The sequence below is a fragment of the Microtus pennsylvanicus genome, chromosome 5 (assembly GCF_037038515.1).
Source record: "Microtus pennsylvanicus isolate mMicPen1 chromosome 5, mMicPen1.hap1, whole genome shotgun sequence".
In the NCBI taxonomy this organism is placed as follows: Eukaryota; Metazoa; Chordata; class Mammalia; order Rodentia; family Cricetidae; genus Microtus; species Microtus pennsylvanicus.
The window spans coordinates 41,958,297-41,973,588 of NC_134583.1; the positions used below are offsets into that span (position 1 = coordinate 41,958,297).

General features: G+C 50.2%; 1 protein-coding gene across 6 annotated transcripts in view; it reads right to left on the minus strand.

Annotated features, from left to right (window-relative positions):
- The window catches only part of P2ry6 (pyrimidinergic receptor P2Y6), a 37,350-nt gene extending 22,265 nt beyond the window's left edge, over window positions 1–15,085 (minus strand). For 3 of the 6 annotated variants that reach the window (XM_075971596.1, XM_075971590.1, XM_075971592.1), the window contains exon 1: window positions 14,882–15,085. The gene's annotated coding sequence lies outside the window, so the exon portion shown is untranslated. Of the gene's footprint in view, window positions 1–972; window positions 1,141–14,881 lie in introns of those variants that run through there. The other 3 variants (XM_075971594.1, XM_075971591.1, XM_075971595.1) reach the window with 1 other exon arrangement.
- Window positions 15,086–15,292: the final 207 nt, after the last annotated feature.

The following is a 15,292-nucleotide window of genomic DNA, read 5'->3' on the forward strand; positions in this document are numbered from 1 at the left end:
TTGCTCAGTGGGGTCAGCTTAGGGTTGCATTGTGTTTTGGCACCTTTCTTGCTTGTTCCTGCCAGGGTGCCTGCGGGGCTCTGAGAACCCCGTCCAGCCCCTCCCCAGAACCCTCTGGACTCTTCTGCCAGGGTGCCTGCAGGGCTCTGAGAACCCCGTCCAGCCCCTCCCCAGAACCCTCTGGACTCTTCTGCCAGGGTGCCTGCAGGGCTCTGAGAACCCCGTCCAGCCCCTCCCTAGGGACCCTCTGCACTCTTTAGAATTTGACAATGAACAGGTTTTTGGTTTTGTTTTGTTTGCTTGTTTTTTGAGACAGAGTCTTACTGGCCTGGTGGAAAAGGCTGGTCTTGAACTCACAGAGGTCACCTGCCTCTGCTGGGATTAAAGGCCTGTGCTACACCATCCAGCACAGAGAGGTCTTTAAATACTCAGCTACTAGAATTCAGTTAGACCTTGCCCCACGTAAGAAGTTCAGGCCTAGAGACCTGGCGTGGTGGCACAATTCTTTAATCGCACACTCAGGAGGTAGAGGCAGGTGGATCTCCGTGAGTTCAAGGTCAGCCTGGTCTACAGAGCAAGTTCCAGGACAACTAGGACTGTTACACAGAGAAACCTTGTCTCAAAAAACAAAATCAAAAACAAACAAAACAAACAAGCAAGCAAAAAAGAAGTGCAGGCTCAGGAAGGAAGAATGTCTTGTGACATTCAGAACTCAAACTCAGACTTCAACAGCTGCAAATCTCCAAATCCTGTCTCAGTATTCCACGGCCCCACCCAAGGCACAGTCAGGTCCTCACGGCCCCATCTCCTCCACTCGAGTCCTGTGTACAGCACAGTTCTGGGCAGAACTGGGTAGAGGAAACGAGAAGGAAGGAGGCCCCCACACCCACCCACAGCTGCTCAGCCACTGCACCAGCCAGGGCTGCAGTGGTGTGCACTGGGGCCAGCCCCTGAGGAGAGAAGCACCGTTACCTGGAAAATTCACCCTGCTTCGGCACCTCCTGCTATTCATGAGAGTTGGAGTAAGCCGGACTCCTGGAGCAGACCCTGCCACCGAGTTCCTGGGCCACAGAGGGCAGGAGTCTGGGAGGGGGCAAATGAGGAAACTGTTGTTGCCAGAAGGGGAAGTGACACTGTCTCAGGGGGCTCTGAGTGGCAAGACCAGAACTCAATCCGGAGATCTTGCTCAAGTGTCTGGCACAAAGCGGACTGGGCCACTGCCCAGCTAGGAGCCAGTCACCCCATCTCTGCGTCCTCACTCAAGCACTGTGTATCATTGGACTATCTGTTTTGCCCAAGGGATGCTGGGAGGATGGAGGACTAGACACAAGGAGGCTCCTAGCTACACATCAGCTCCGCTCCTAGTCTCTCTTGAGTTTGGGCACAGCCTTGCTCCTGCTCATTACTGCAGCAGGGAACAATTACCGTGGTTTCTCAGCCCATTAAGAGAGATCCAGACCCCCAGATTAACAAATCGATTGTCTGTGACTCCAACCATGCAGGTCCAGACACCACTCCCAAGGGACTAAGAATGGATGGATCCTCAGAGGGAGGGAAGCTTGAAGAAAGGGCAACACCCTGGTAGCTCTCCCCATCCCTAGCCTCAGACCATACTAGAGCCTGGGCAGGACCAGGAGGCAACGGGTCCTTGACTGGCCTGGGCGGCCCCTCCCTGCCAATGGGATTATTTCTTCTCTCCTTCCTCTTCTTGTTCACATGTCCCATGCACCTGCTCTTTTCTGGTGGCATCAAGATGAGGGGAAGGCAAAGCCAGGGCTCTGGGCTGAGGGGAGCGCTGTAGAGAAAAGTGTGGAGCCAAGATCCAGGGGCCTCAGGCGGGCACAGCAGGACTCCCTACATACCACCTCCTAGTTCTCTTTGGAGAAGCCCACCCAGTCTGGAGGAAGCAGGAGAGGAGCTAAGGCCAGACTGCTTCAGTTCCAAATGCCAAGGCTTTGATTTGTGTGCCCTGAGCCTGCCGCGCGAGCCGAGAGAGCCTAGCACCAGGAGAGGAAGATGAGTCCCCACACGACTGGTCCTAGCCTGCCCCATCCCATGGGCTCCAAACTAAGTTCATTTCCTAAGCCCCAGAGGCTGATGGCTCCTTCCCACTAACCCAAGCATAGTATAACCTCAACAAGTGTACGTCCCTCTCTGGATCGTGGTTCTCCCGTCTGCAAGATGTAAAAATCAAATCAAATCAAATCAAATGATGATGATAACTGAAGTATCTGCATCTTGCTGCTGTCATAAAGAGTGGTCATCACAGCAACAAAAGGGCAGTGTGCAGGCCAAGATAATAGACCTCAGAACGGGCCTGTTCTCTTGCTGGGAAATACATCGTCTTCAGAGAAAAAGATGCCACCACTCCCAACAACAGGAAGCCACTGACAGGAAGATCCCTCTCCCCCTGAAAGGGTTACCGGGAGCAGGGCCATAGCCCCAAAGTATCTGAGGACCAGGCTCCCAGGGGGGAGAGAACATGGAAGCCAATGTGGAGGAAGGCTGGGTACACACATGTGTGGGGCCAGTCAGCATGTGGATTCACAGTGTGTGGGGTGGAGTGCTTGCCTGTGCTGCCCACACACCTCACTCTGGTTTGCCTTGGGACCCCGGGCCACAATTAGGGGCAGCCCAGATGTCATGGGAGATTTGTAAGGTAGCAGGCTCCTCGACTTTCCCCATAACAAAGGCAGATGCCCAAGAGAAGGAGGAAGGCTTAGAGGTCAAACTTAGAGGTCAAGCAGGCTTTGCCAGTTCAGTCCTGGATATGGCCTCCTCTGGAAGGGTCAAAGCCCCACTGTCCTTAGACCTTTCACATGTCTTCTCTGGCCAGAATCATCCGTCGTAAGTCAGGTGCTCCCATACAGTTAGGCTCCCCTGAGAGCCCCATCCCTGATGAACTCGGCCAGCTCAAACTCATGTCTCCCTGCTGACCTTCCTTGGGTACATTTTCCCCGTCTAGAAGTGTGCTCGCTACAGCGATAGGTGAGAGCTCTTTCTTGCCCACACAGAGCAGGAACTAAGCCGGTGCCACTGGCAGGGACACTCCCTTGTATATCCTAGGTTCTAAGACCTCTATCCAGCAGCTCTTGCTGCCCTCAAGGTATGAGAGGGACAGCACTATCTTCAGTGTTCTGTCTGGAATAAGAGAGGCCTGGCGGGGCTCTGTAGGAGATGTAGCCCTGGGTGTTGGCACTACTTCAAGCTCTTGGCTAGTAAGCTAGGTGGTGTACTCAGACTGGGAGGCGGTGGGGTGTTCTGGCAGAGCCGTCCCACTCCTCCAACCCATACAAAGATCCAGGGGCTGCTGTGGCCCATCTTAGGGAAGTACAGGCACCTAGCCGAGGAACAGGGAGCCTGTGCCCATGGCATAACCCCCGCTGAAGCATGTCCATCACACGACTCAGTTCACAGGTCTACAGCACACTGCATCCACATACGTGTACGTACGTGTCCAGCCCAACCACACAGGGTTTAAGCTTAGTTCAGCAAGATGATGCAAGGCTCTGGCAGAACCAGGAAAGAGATGAATGGAATGGATCCGAGATCTCACAGACCCTTGCTCCCTCATACGCAGGCCTTGAGGTTTCCCTCAGGCACAGGCCACCTAGTGTGGTGGGCCCAGCTTCAGACCACACAGAGAAAACAAGCAGGAGTCCCTCAGAAGGTGATCCCCACATACCCATCCAGTCGCTGGTGCAGAGTAATGTTGAAGTAGGAGCAGTGGGCTGCGTCCCCGGCACCCGGCCGCCCTCAAGGCTAGCTTTACCCGAAATAATTACACGGAAACTGTATTCTTTTAAACACCGCTTGGCCCATTTCTATCTAGCCTCTTCTAGGCTAGCTCTCGCACCTGGACTAGCCCATTTCTAATAATCTGCTGTAGCCCACGAGTTGGCTTACCAGGAATGATCTTAACCTGCATCTGCCTGGAGTGGGAGAATCACGGCGACTCCTTGACTCAGTTTCTTTCTCCCAGCCTTCTGTTCTATTTACTCCGCCTACCTATGTTTTAACCTATGAGGGCCAGCCAAGCAGTTTCTTTATTGCTTAACCAATGAAATCAACAGATTTATATATGACACTCCCACATCATTTCCCCTTTTTCTGTTTAAACAAAAAAAGGAAGGCTTTAACTTTAACATAGCAAAATTACATATAACAAAACAGTTATCAAGCAAGAATTACAGTTACAATATTTATATCTATTTTATCTTTTATCATAACTAAGGAAAAATATAACTATCCATTCTTCAACTCCATCAAAGACTCCAGAAGGATATAATAATATCTAAGCAAACAAGAAATCCAAACTTTAGAAATGACAGAGATATCTCGCTGCCTGGACAGTCACCCAAAGTTCTTCTGTACAACTGGGGCATCCATCTTCAGCCTTCAGGCCCATAGTATCCAGCAGACATTTTCATCAAGCAGGAAATTCCAAAGACAGTTCAGTCACTATCTGCTGTGTCCTGCAGAATGTCTCGCAGACTCTTTCATGAGTCAGGAACCCCGAAAGACCATCTCACCTTTAGGCAAGTTCAGCAGTCCTCTCTCTGTGGGCTCTCTTTGTCCAGTTTATGCAACAGTCCAGGCAAGAACAGTTTCTTGCCCAAATGGCTATCAGACTCCATAAGGATCCTCTTCGATGCCCATCTTCCTCTCGAAGTAGATTGGTGCTGCCAGAAGCAGACGTGTCTCATTGTCATGAAAAGCCCTAAGTTATTAAAACATTTAAAATGCCATATTCTGCAGTCTTTGAAAGATATGAAGAATGCCTATTTAACTGAAATATATCTCTATATATCTAGAAAATCTAACTAACATGACTACAAGCTTGACTATTATTTATGATTATCCATCAACAACCTATATTTCCTAATTATACATTACATTTTAAAAATGAACTACACAATCACAATACCTTAATCAAGATCAGAAATACATATACATATAACAAAATTGACCTTAAAATCCACACCAATGCAAATTATTCATACCTATATAATTTCCCCCTTTAAATGTAAAAGAACATTTATAAACAATATTTTGGGAACATGGGCGCAGTTTTTTTCTCTCCAAACTGCTTCCTGCTGAATGGGGCCGCTGTTAATCAGATCATTTAGGGTGTAATCTGTGTGCCAGGTTTCATCTCAGTTGGCAGTTGAGCGAAGCAATTTTCTGAAGATGTTCACAGCAAACCTTCAGGAGGACGTGGTCTATCATACCAAATTGGAATAGAAGAAATCCACAGGGTCTGGTCCTCTGTGAAAACAAAAGAAGACCCTCTCCAAAGCATCATATCCTTAGACCCAAATTTTGAAATCGTAATACCCTTATATCCATTCTGGTTTAGCTTGACAGCCCATGTAATGAAATGTCTCTCTGTATTTAGCCCTTCACAGTCAAAAATTTTAAAGAAAACACAATGTACATAATCCAGACTCTCTGTGAATTTTCCATTTTACGTGCCTTATTTTTCTTTATTTCTTTTAATCTCTTAACTATCTGTATTCTGTCTCTTTAAAGACTTTACCTTTTTTTTTAAACCATTAACTTTATCTCTATATTCTTTTTCTTCTCTCTCTCAAGCCTACGTACATTCATCCAACAGTGTGACCCATTTAGTGGTCTGAATCTGTCCTATTGTGAATCTGCAAGTTTTTACTATCCAGGAGCACTTTTGATTTGTGCCTTTAAATCACTAGGCACTTAAGAATCTAAGCTGTGACATTCCTAGGTCAAAAACAGTTACTGCCTGCTGGCCCTGCCCAGTCCAACATGGCAGAGCCGCTTGTGCCTCTGATCCTTGCACATTGCACCATTAGCATGGCAGAGCTGCTTGTGCCTCTGAGCTGTGGCACGCAATGTCCCCCTTTTAGGCACACAGCAGTCTAGTTGCCATCAAACAAATCGTAGCACTTTACTCCAAATGCTTCATTCAAAAGCTCTGTCTCCCGCAGGAGACAGATCGCAATGGCGGCACAGCCCAGAAAGCCGGCATTTTAAAACAGCCAGTTTTTTCCTGCTGCTGAGTCAGGAAAATTTCAAAATGGAGGACGTACCATTTTGTGCTAGCTCTGGGGCCGCCATGTAGGAGTGGCACTCAGCACTTTAATTCTGAGACTGAGCGTGCAGCACAGAAATTCTTTTCATCCAAGTTACAGCCAAATCTGACACGCAGAGCACTGCACAGTCTGAAAACACGTCTCTGTATGGTGGCAGGAATCCGCCATGCCCTTCCGCCTGCCTAAGCCTGATTCAGCCCAGGTGCAGTTGGGGAGTGCTGAGCCATCAGCACGGTTTCAGAGCACTCTCCTTCTGATCCCAAGCGGGAACATAAACATCCAGTCCCATAAAAAGCCTTTGAAATGCTTTGAAGCCAGAGTTCACGCTGGCAGCACAGCCCCAGGAAGCCGCGCTTTAAAATGACACAGCGTTTTTCCTGCTGCTGTTGCCGAATCAGGAAATCTCTCTACAGCACGCTACCAACAAACAGCAAAAATCTGTGTTAAACTCTCTCTTCCTTATTTTTAAGCCTTCTCAGGTTTTTAAGTGGATTTAGTCCATCACGTCTGGGCGCCATTCTGTTGAAGTAGGAGCAGTGGGCTGCGTCCCCGGCACCCAGCCGCCCGCAAGGCTAGCTTTACCCGAAATAATTACACGGAAACTGTATTCTTTTAAACACCGCTTGGCCCATTTCTATCTAGCCTCTTCTAGGCTAGCTCTCGCACCTGGACTAGCCCATTTCTAATAATCTGCTGTAGCCCACGAGTTGGCTTACCAGGAATGATCTTAACCTGCGTCTGCCTGGAGTGGGAGAATCATGGCGACTCCTTGACTCAGTTTCTTTCTCCCAGCCTTCTGTTCTGTTTACTCCGCCTACCTATGTTTTAACCTATGAGGGCCAGCCAAGCAGTTTCTTTATTGCTTAACCAATGAAATCAACAGATTGATATGACACTCCCACATCAAAGTAACGTGCTAGACCTGGGAGAGGGTTCAATGGACAGAATCTTACTGCACAGCCTGGCCTAAGTTCAGAACCCACATAAAAAGCCACAGAGGGTGGAATGTATTGTAACGCTGCAGTGAGATGGCAATGGCAGGAGAGACACTTGAACACTCACTAGGACAGAATGTGGGCTTTAGAGGGGAGAGGGCCGTTCCCAGGCCGAGGAGGCAGAGGAGGCCTCTCACTCTAGTGGAGTCTCATCCTCCACTTTCCTGCTGTCTGGGCTTGGTGGGCTCTTCTGGAAGACCAAGCAACAAACAAGAGTACCACACCATTACTGCTGAATGTGGTGGTGCGTGCCTGTGATCCTAACACTAGGGAGGCAGAGGTCCATCTGGGCTAAATATGGAGACCCAATCTCTGTACGGAGCCAAGCTCAGAATCCAGCCGCTGGGGAACTCAGGGTGGGCATGAGGGCACAGGCACTAGCCCAGGCTCCTCCGTTCCCTTCTGAATCTATTGGAGGATCCTGGCCTCAGATCAGCTCAACCTCAGTCGACTAACAGTGTGAACTTTGTGTCTGAGGGCATCCTGTGAAGTGTGAGGGCTGCAGGCTCAAGCCCTGACTTAACTTAGCAGAAGGCATCTCTAACATCTGAGAAGCTTAGCTGCAGGATGCTCCAGACAGAGTCAGCTCCTCCCCAGAGGCTCTCCGGAACAACACTCGGGATGGCATGAGACTGACCCAGCTAGCCTTCCCATACTAGCCAAGGGAGCTGCAGTGTTAGCTTCACTGTTCTGGGTGATTTGTCTGACACTCTCAAAGCTTCAAGTGGCAGATCAGGGATCTGAGCATAGTGTTTTGAACTGCTCCATGTCGTCCCATTTGAGCAGTGTCTCACGACTTGTGCTGCTGGAGAGACAATGGGAAAAAGGAGAAAGTCCAAGAAGCCAGTGGACTCTCTCAGAAGAGTCGGTCATTGATTGTTTTACATTTACTCCACTCCTGTCCAGAAAGAGCTGGATGGCTCAGACAATAGCCAAGTGTACCACATGATCCCATCAAAGGCAGAAACACAGGCTAAGATGGTAACCAAATATTCTAGAAGCCAAAGTGAAAGAGAAAAACTCCCAGATAAAAAGAAAGCAAATATTTGCTTGAGGGGGTGGAGCCAACCATGGGGATAATCCTGTGTTTATTGGGAAGGCACCACAATCAGTTAAACATTAGTGAGCTCCAGTTGCCAGAGACAGACAGACAGACAGACAGACAGATGATAAATGTTAGATAGATGATAGATAGATAGATTGACAGATGATAGATAAAGATAGAGATGATAGATAGATAGATAGATAGATAGATAGATAGATATAGATAGATAGATAGATACATACATACATACATACACAGATGGATGGATGATAAATGTTAGATAGATGATAGATAGATTGATTGAGAGATGATAGACAAAGATAGAGATGTTAGATGATAAATAGATAGATGATAGGTAGATAGATAGATGGATCGATAGATGATAGGTAGATGATAGGTAGATAGATGATAGATAGATAGATAGATAGATAGATAGATAGAGATAGATAGATAGATAGATAGATAGATAGATAGATAGATAGATAGATAGATAGATAGATGATAGATAGGAATAGAGACTACCACAGGGTACAGGGAAAGGACAAGGTTGTAACATTTCCAAGTCACCATACAGACTCTCCTACAATCATTTTACTATCAAGGATGTGTGTTTGGTGAAACTTCTTCTTTTTTTTTTTTTTTTTGCTTTTTCGAGACAGGGTTTCTCTGTGGCTTTGGAGCCTGTCCTGGAACTAGCTCTGTAGACCAGGCTGGTCTCGAACCCACAGAGATCTGCCTGCCTCTGCCTCCCAAGTGCTGGGATTAAAGGCATGCGCCACCACCACCCGGCTTGGTGAAACTTCTACGGGCTACTGAGCAAGGGCTACTGAGATGGGATAGAAGTTTTTTATCTTGAGCCGAAGAATGTTCTGAAGAACATAAGAAAGACAAAGTCCTTTGCTGAGCTCTGAAGGTCTTTGTGTTCTGTGAGGGGTATCTGTGTGGCCCATGAAATCAGAGCACTGTTTGGGGAAACAGTCTGGCCGCCTTTCAGTTTTGCCTCAGGTGATTGGTGGGGACTCCAGGGCCCAGGAGCTTTTCAGGAAGAAGGCTGAGTGGCCCATGGGATTCCTCTTTCTGTGTGGGGTCCTGGGCTTGGGGATGAAGGCCCTGGTCACGGGGCAGGAATGAGAAGGTGATGGACCTTCAGGAGAGGCTCACTCACAACAGGACTCTTCACTGGAGTTAAGCGAAGAACTAAAGAACGCATAAGATTGAGTGCTTGGGGGTCTCCAGTTGGAGTCCAGGAGCCGAAATGCCAGTGCACTGGCTTAGAAGGGTTCTTTGTGATTCTCTTCCAATGTCCCTACTTTCTAGCCCTCTGGCGAGGTCAAGGTTAGCCATGAGGAATGGGGAGTGTGTCATGGTCAGAGGTATGAAGGGTTCCATAGACGGAGCTCACTAAGGGTGTGTGCTGCATGCAGGTGCTACACGTGGAAGGGTGTGTGTGCTACAGGGCCTTGTCCTGTGGAGAGACCTGAGCTGGACCTGCAGCCATGACACTTTGGTAGTTCCCACCATGGCGGCCCTGCTTCTGCTGCCAAAGCCAGGTGTCTCTCCACCATCCACTACGTGGCATGTGCACCCTCACAAGTGCCCGCAAGGCACAGCTCGCTCTCTTGCCTTGTCTGTCAGTCTGTCTGTCTGCTGTCTCCTGTCCCCACGATGACATGCCCTTTCACTGTTTTACCCCCCCCCCTCAGTAAACCTCTTGCACTAACTCTGCTGAGCGGGGCGTGTTTGCTTGGTGGCACATCTTTGCAGGGTCCCACCTAAAGGTACCCACTTTTCCTTTTGTTTTTTAATCCTTCCGCTCTTACCTCAGGGCACGGCAGGCAGTGGGGAAGAACAGGTGTTAAACACAGCTGGAAGAGACACTGTTAAGTGGGGTGAGTCACCTTGGGTGGCGTCTGTGAAGAATGCAGAGAGCAGCAGCAGGGCGCTGTGCTGGAGAAGCCCTGTGCTAGATGGGAGCACAGAAGAAAGGGCAAGGGGGAGGCTGGGGAGGGTTCCAGAGCTGGGATCCTGCCAAGGGTGGAGATAAGAGAACTGATGGAGAGATGCCAGCAGAGCTGGACGGGGAAGCGGGGGGGAAATGAAGGCAGAGGCCCAGGATGTGTCCAACAGGCTCTTCCTGCCAAAGAGACTGGGGAAGCCGACTGTGGGGAGCCTGGAGCTCGAGCCCCGCCCACTCACCCTTCCTGGCTATCTTTTTACTCCTCGGACCTGGGCCACCCCCACACTCATCCTGCTTCCCAGCTGTGGGACCCAGGACCCCTCCACTCATTCCCCATCTTTAGAGTGTTCCTGCCTGCTGAAGGACAGGACTGGTGTGGAAATGCCTGGGGGGGGGGGTGTGACGTCCAGTCCCCACCTGAACTCTCAGCAGTTCCCAGTTATCCCAGAGGACAAGCCAAGCCACAGGCTGCTGGTCTTAGTTCTGAGATCAGGTTCTCTGTGGGCAGAGCCTGGTAGAGGAGGGGATGACAGGTACTTGTTTTTGCTTCTCTGATCAGATAACTCAGCTAGCATCTAAGGACTGCCCTCCTCTGTGGCGTTCTGCCACACACAGACTTTTGAAGAGGATCGTGGGCAGTTTTAGTCCTGCTTGCCAAGTTTTCAGTCCAGGAGAGGGGATCAGACTCATAAAAAACACACAGTTAAATCTGCACAAGCCCACTCCTGCACCACTGGAGAGTCTTTGTCCACCCAATGGAGGAGGCAGGTATGTCTGTCTCAGAGGAGCAGACTGGCCTTGGGGTTCCTTCGGCTGCACCCCTTCTTTTCTCCTGTCCTCCTCTCAACGGCCTTCAGAGATGTCCTGTGTCTCTTTAACAGCACCCAGATGTTCCCCTCCACTGAGTTCAGTCACCCTGAGGGCCACGCCCACTGCCTGCTGCCACTGCCTGCTGTGTGTTTGGAGGGGGAGCAGGGGATGCTCGGGGCTCACTGTTATCATTCCTGGGGACCACTTGGCCATCCTTCATCCAGTCTACCTAGAAGGGAAGAGACCTTTCCTGAGCTTCTCCAAGGGAGGTGGGAGGTGTTGGGGTGCAGAACTCCGGAGCATTAGAACGGGAATCGAGGTATGTTGCCGTAAGAGCATAGAAAGTTGGAATTCAGGCTCCAGCCATTTCTAATGTTTGGATAGTCATAGACTCAGGATGAGTATGCTGAAGCCCTGATGGGAGAGGAAATATTCTAAAAGACACTTATCCATAGCTGGGAGAGCACAAAAACAGAGGCAGGTGGATATCTATTAGTTTGGAGCCATCTTGATCTACATAGTGAGTTCTAGGCCAGCTAAGGCTACATAGTGGGACACTGTCTCAAAGAAACGAAAACAACAAACAGAAAAGACACTTGGGTCTCTTCCTGCTCCACTCTTTCCTCGTGTGCAAAAATGAGTGTGCTTCATGAGCACGCGGGGGTCAGGCTTGAAGCTGACCCCCAAAGACCTGTGAAAGGTTTCTCTTCACTCTTGAAGAGCAGAACCAACAACTAAGAATTCTCCTGGGCCCAGAACAGGCAGGAATCTTACCCCTCACAATGCCCTGGGAGTGTTTTCTCTAAGGCTGGGCACGACGTGGGCATGAGGCAGGCACAAGGCGCAGATGGCAGAGCCTCTCTTGCACACATGAAGCCCTGGACTCAACTTGAGTGTGGCGGTCAGGGGGTGGAGACAGGATGAGAAGTTCCAGACCCTCCTCTACTCCACAGTGAATTCGTGGCCAGCCTGGGATACATGAGACCCTGTCTATTCACAAAACAGGAGGGGCAGATCTTGCAGGCCATAGTGGCCCACACCTGTCATTTCAACACGTGGGTGGCAGAGGCAGGAGGATCAGTAATCTCTACTGTAGTGGGTGCCAGGTCAGACTGAACTACACAAGATCCTGTCTCAAATCCCACACCCCTGAAACCAAAAGCAAACAAAAAATCCTGTGGGATCTGTAAGACTCTGCTTTCTCTTTGGGTTTAAATGAAAGTCTCTGTATAAGGGAGAATGGAGACGACCTCAGGCCAGGCCACCTGCGGCTCTAGAGATCCATTACCCTGGCTCACAGCTACATATGTGCATCCTTACCTTTGTTTCGCGGCTTTTTAGTTATTATTTGTTTATTTTTGAGTCAGGGTCTCTCTGTGTAGCCCTGGCTATCCTGAAGCTCGCTGTGTAGACCAGGTTGGCTTTGTCTCTTAAGTGCTGGGACTAAAGCCCTCTTGCGGCTTTCTGTAAATTCTAAGATAGTCCTAGGCATAGCGGAAATTAGACCTCCACCCACCACCGTTTGGCCAAACTGTTAATAATTTATTTTCTTTTAACAATTTCTGTTTCCCAATTTCTTTTTGAAATGCAGAGAAATGGAGGCAGTGGGTTTACAGATCTAAGCTCCAAGTAACACTAGGACTAGAACCGTAAGCAAGTACATCCAGAATTACAGTTTAAAGAAAAGCAGGCCAGAAAAGTAGCTGACATCACCAGGTCCCATCTCCTAACAGCTGAGAAGGAAGAACTGGCCTCACTGGCACTCAGCAAGTCCGGTGAGGGCCAGACCTCCTGTTCAGCTGCGCTCTGTGCTCCAGACATTGGAATATAGCACAAGGGACCTCTGGGAAAGAAGTAATTTCCTGCTTGGGGACAGTGGCTGGCCCTGCTTCTGTCTGAGCCTTCCAGCTTCCATTACAGCACCCTGACATAGGAGATGTACTTACATACCCTCCCCCAAAATAGTCCCACAGCTCCCAACACTGCCTTTTATGTCCCCTTATCCTCCAAAGCACACCGTCTCCAAAGTCAGCAGGAATAGGGACTCTTATGCTGCCAACACAAATGTTTTAGCCCCAGAAATAAAGTCTAGCCTGTGGGCTTTCCTGGTTCGTGTGGACCAGTAGCTCAGCTCTGATCTCATAGCCTGCCCCCAACTCCCAAGAACTGCCTTGGATCAATGGTCAAACATCTGCACCCTGCACCCCTCAGCTTTTCTTGTTCTAGGCAGGGGGACACTATCCTCTGCTCCTCATAGTTCCCAAGTGTCTGTCCCTCACAGTGGTTATCAGAATTGAGATACACCCATCTAAGGCCTGGGCTGCCCTCATGCCCCTTCAGCCTCTCTCCCACGCTCTGTCCCCAGCCCTGCAACTTCCCCTCTTAGCCCGTGACTCGCTAGGAGACAGAGTCGCTGAGAAAGCAACTGAGATGATAACAGTTTGGGGACAGGAATGACTCCACAGACGCCCAGATTCTCTCAGAGCCACTGACTCTGAGAAGTGAGTTCCTGGAGGTGTGCAGGGACCTTCACTACTGTTGTAGTTTTGACACCAGCTGCTAAGTGTTTCTATGAGTCAGGTAGTGTACAAACTCTTTCTATCCTGGAAGTTGGCCAGGCCTCACAATAACCCTATAGGGCGAATACTCTTAACGTCTCTATTCTACAAAGAAAAGAGCTGAGGTACTGGGGCCATCACATCACCACCTCCCCCAAGTCCTGTAAGTGCAGAGGCAGAGCTGAAACACACTGGGCTGTGAAGGTCCCCTTGTCGTTCCAGGCTCCTTCTCTATGGTTCTCCAGGGTCCTGCAGGTGCCATAAAAGGGAGACCCTTATTCTCCCTAGAAGTTTAGCTCTTCTGTTCTTGCACTGGAAGTGACCAAGACACCCTCCTGTAGCACACACTACATACCTGACTTGGAAGCCATGTGCCATGGCGTCTCGGCCCTTCCAAGTCAGTTGGGGATGGGGGAAGCTGTCTGTCTGAGGGTGCTGGATGACCCAATCCCTGGTTAAATACTGCCAAGCCTAAGTCCGCCCTCCAGACAAAGCCTTGTTGGAGAGATGCTTTCACCAGAAATCAAGCGCAGGAACACTAGAGAGGAATCCACAGGCACACCCACAGCTAAAGGATGAGGTTTCAGGGAAGGGGCAGGAGATGAAGCTGGTCCAGGAGCCTGGCTTCTGACACTCCTCTTTATGCATGGTGAGCTTGCACTCTCCCAAGCCCTAAGAGTCACCTGCAGTTTCTGACGCCCTTTCAGCAGCTGGTCGAGGGCAGTAGTTCTAGCACACTCGATCCTCACCACCCTTTCACAGAGGTCTCCTAAGATCACTGGGAAACACACATATTTACATTACCATTCATAACAGTAGCAAAATTACAGTTATCATGCAGCAACAAAAATAATTTTGTGGTTGTGGGTCAACACAGCATGAGGAAGTGTATTAGGAAGGGTGAGAAGTGCTGCTCTGGGACTAGGAGGTGGATGGAGGGAGGGCTCATCTGGGCAACAGCAGACCCCATCTGGGGAGAGAAAGGGCGAGGGGAGGGGAGGAGGGAAGGCTTTCAATGGTACCAATACACAGATGCTGGTTGCCTTCCTTCATCTAGCGCAGCACCCGGCAATGGTGGCACCTATACCCTACAAAGCAGACACCTCACAACCCCAACTAGCAAAGCAATGCACCATGGTGCTCAGCACCCACGCTGTGGAACCCGTGTCACTCCTAGCCATAGACACCACACACTTCTTGGAGTCACTCAGGAGCACAACTCGTCCGCCACACGTGGCACACTACGCACATACACTAACTGTACACAGTAATCAGGCACTGTTTACACCGTTACTCCAAGGAACTGTTCCCCTAGTTCTCCTCCGGGGAGGGGACCACGATCCTACAGCCGACAAGCCTGTCCTGTGCCAACGCCCGCCCACAACTCCGCAACTCTGGTCCTTTGGTCTCCACCATCAGCGTGTCCCGCCCCGCTGCACGCTCACCTGCGCTGCTCAGCGCCAGCCCGCGGGGTCCCGAGTCAGGGTTTCCGGCTCTGGGAGGTGAACTCACCACCTGAATGGTGGTACTGCAGCTCTGGGTGCCGTGGGTGCTACTGCAGCTCTGGCCCTAAGAGTCCCTGGGCCCCTGCGGTACCAGAGCAAGACTGTGGCCCGGTGGCCTTGGCACAGAGCGTTGGAGTCCCGCCCAGCCAGGAGAGGGCTGGGCTGCCCGCCCTTGGTGGGGCAGGGAGGCGGTGACAGATTGTTGAACAAGCAGCAGTCTGCAGAGGGGGGCTCCAGGGCTGGGAATGTGCCGCTCTGCTGAATTCTGGATTCCCGAGCTACTCCAGCTCTCTCCTGGTCCAGTTTCCCTCCCTATCTCCCTCTCCTCCTTCTTCCCCCTTTCTATTTTGT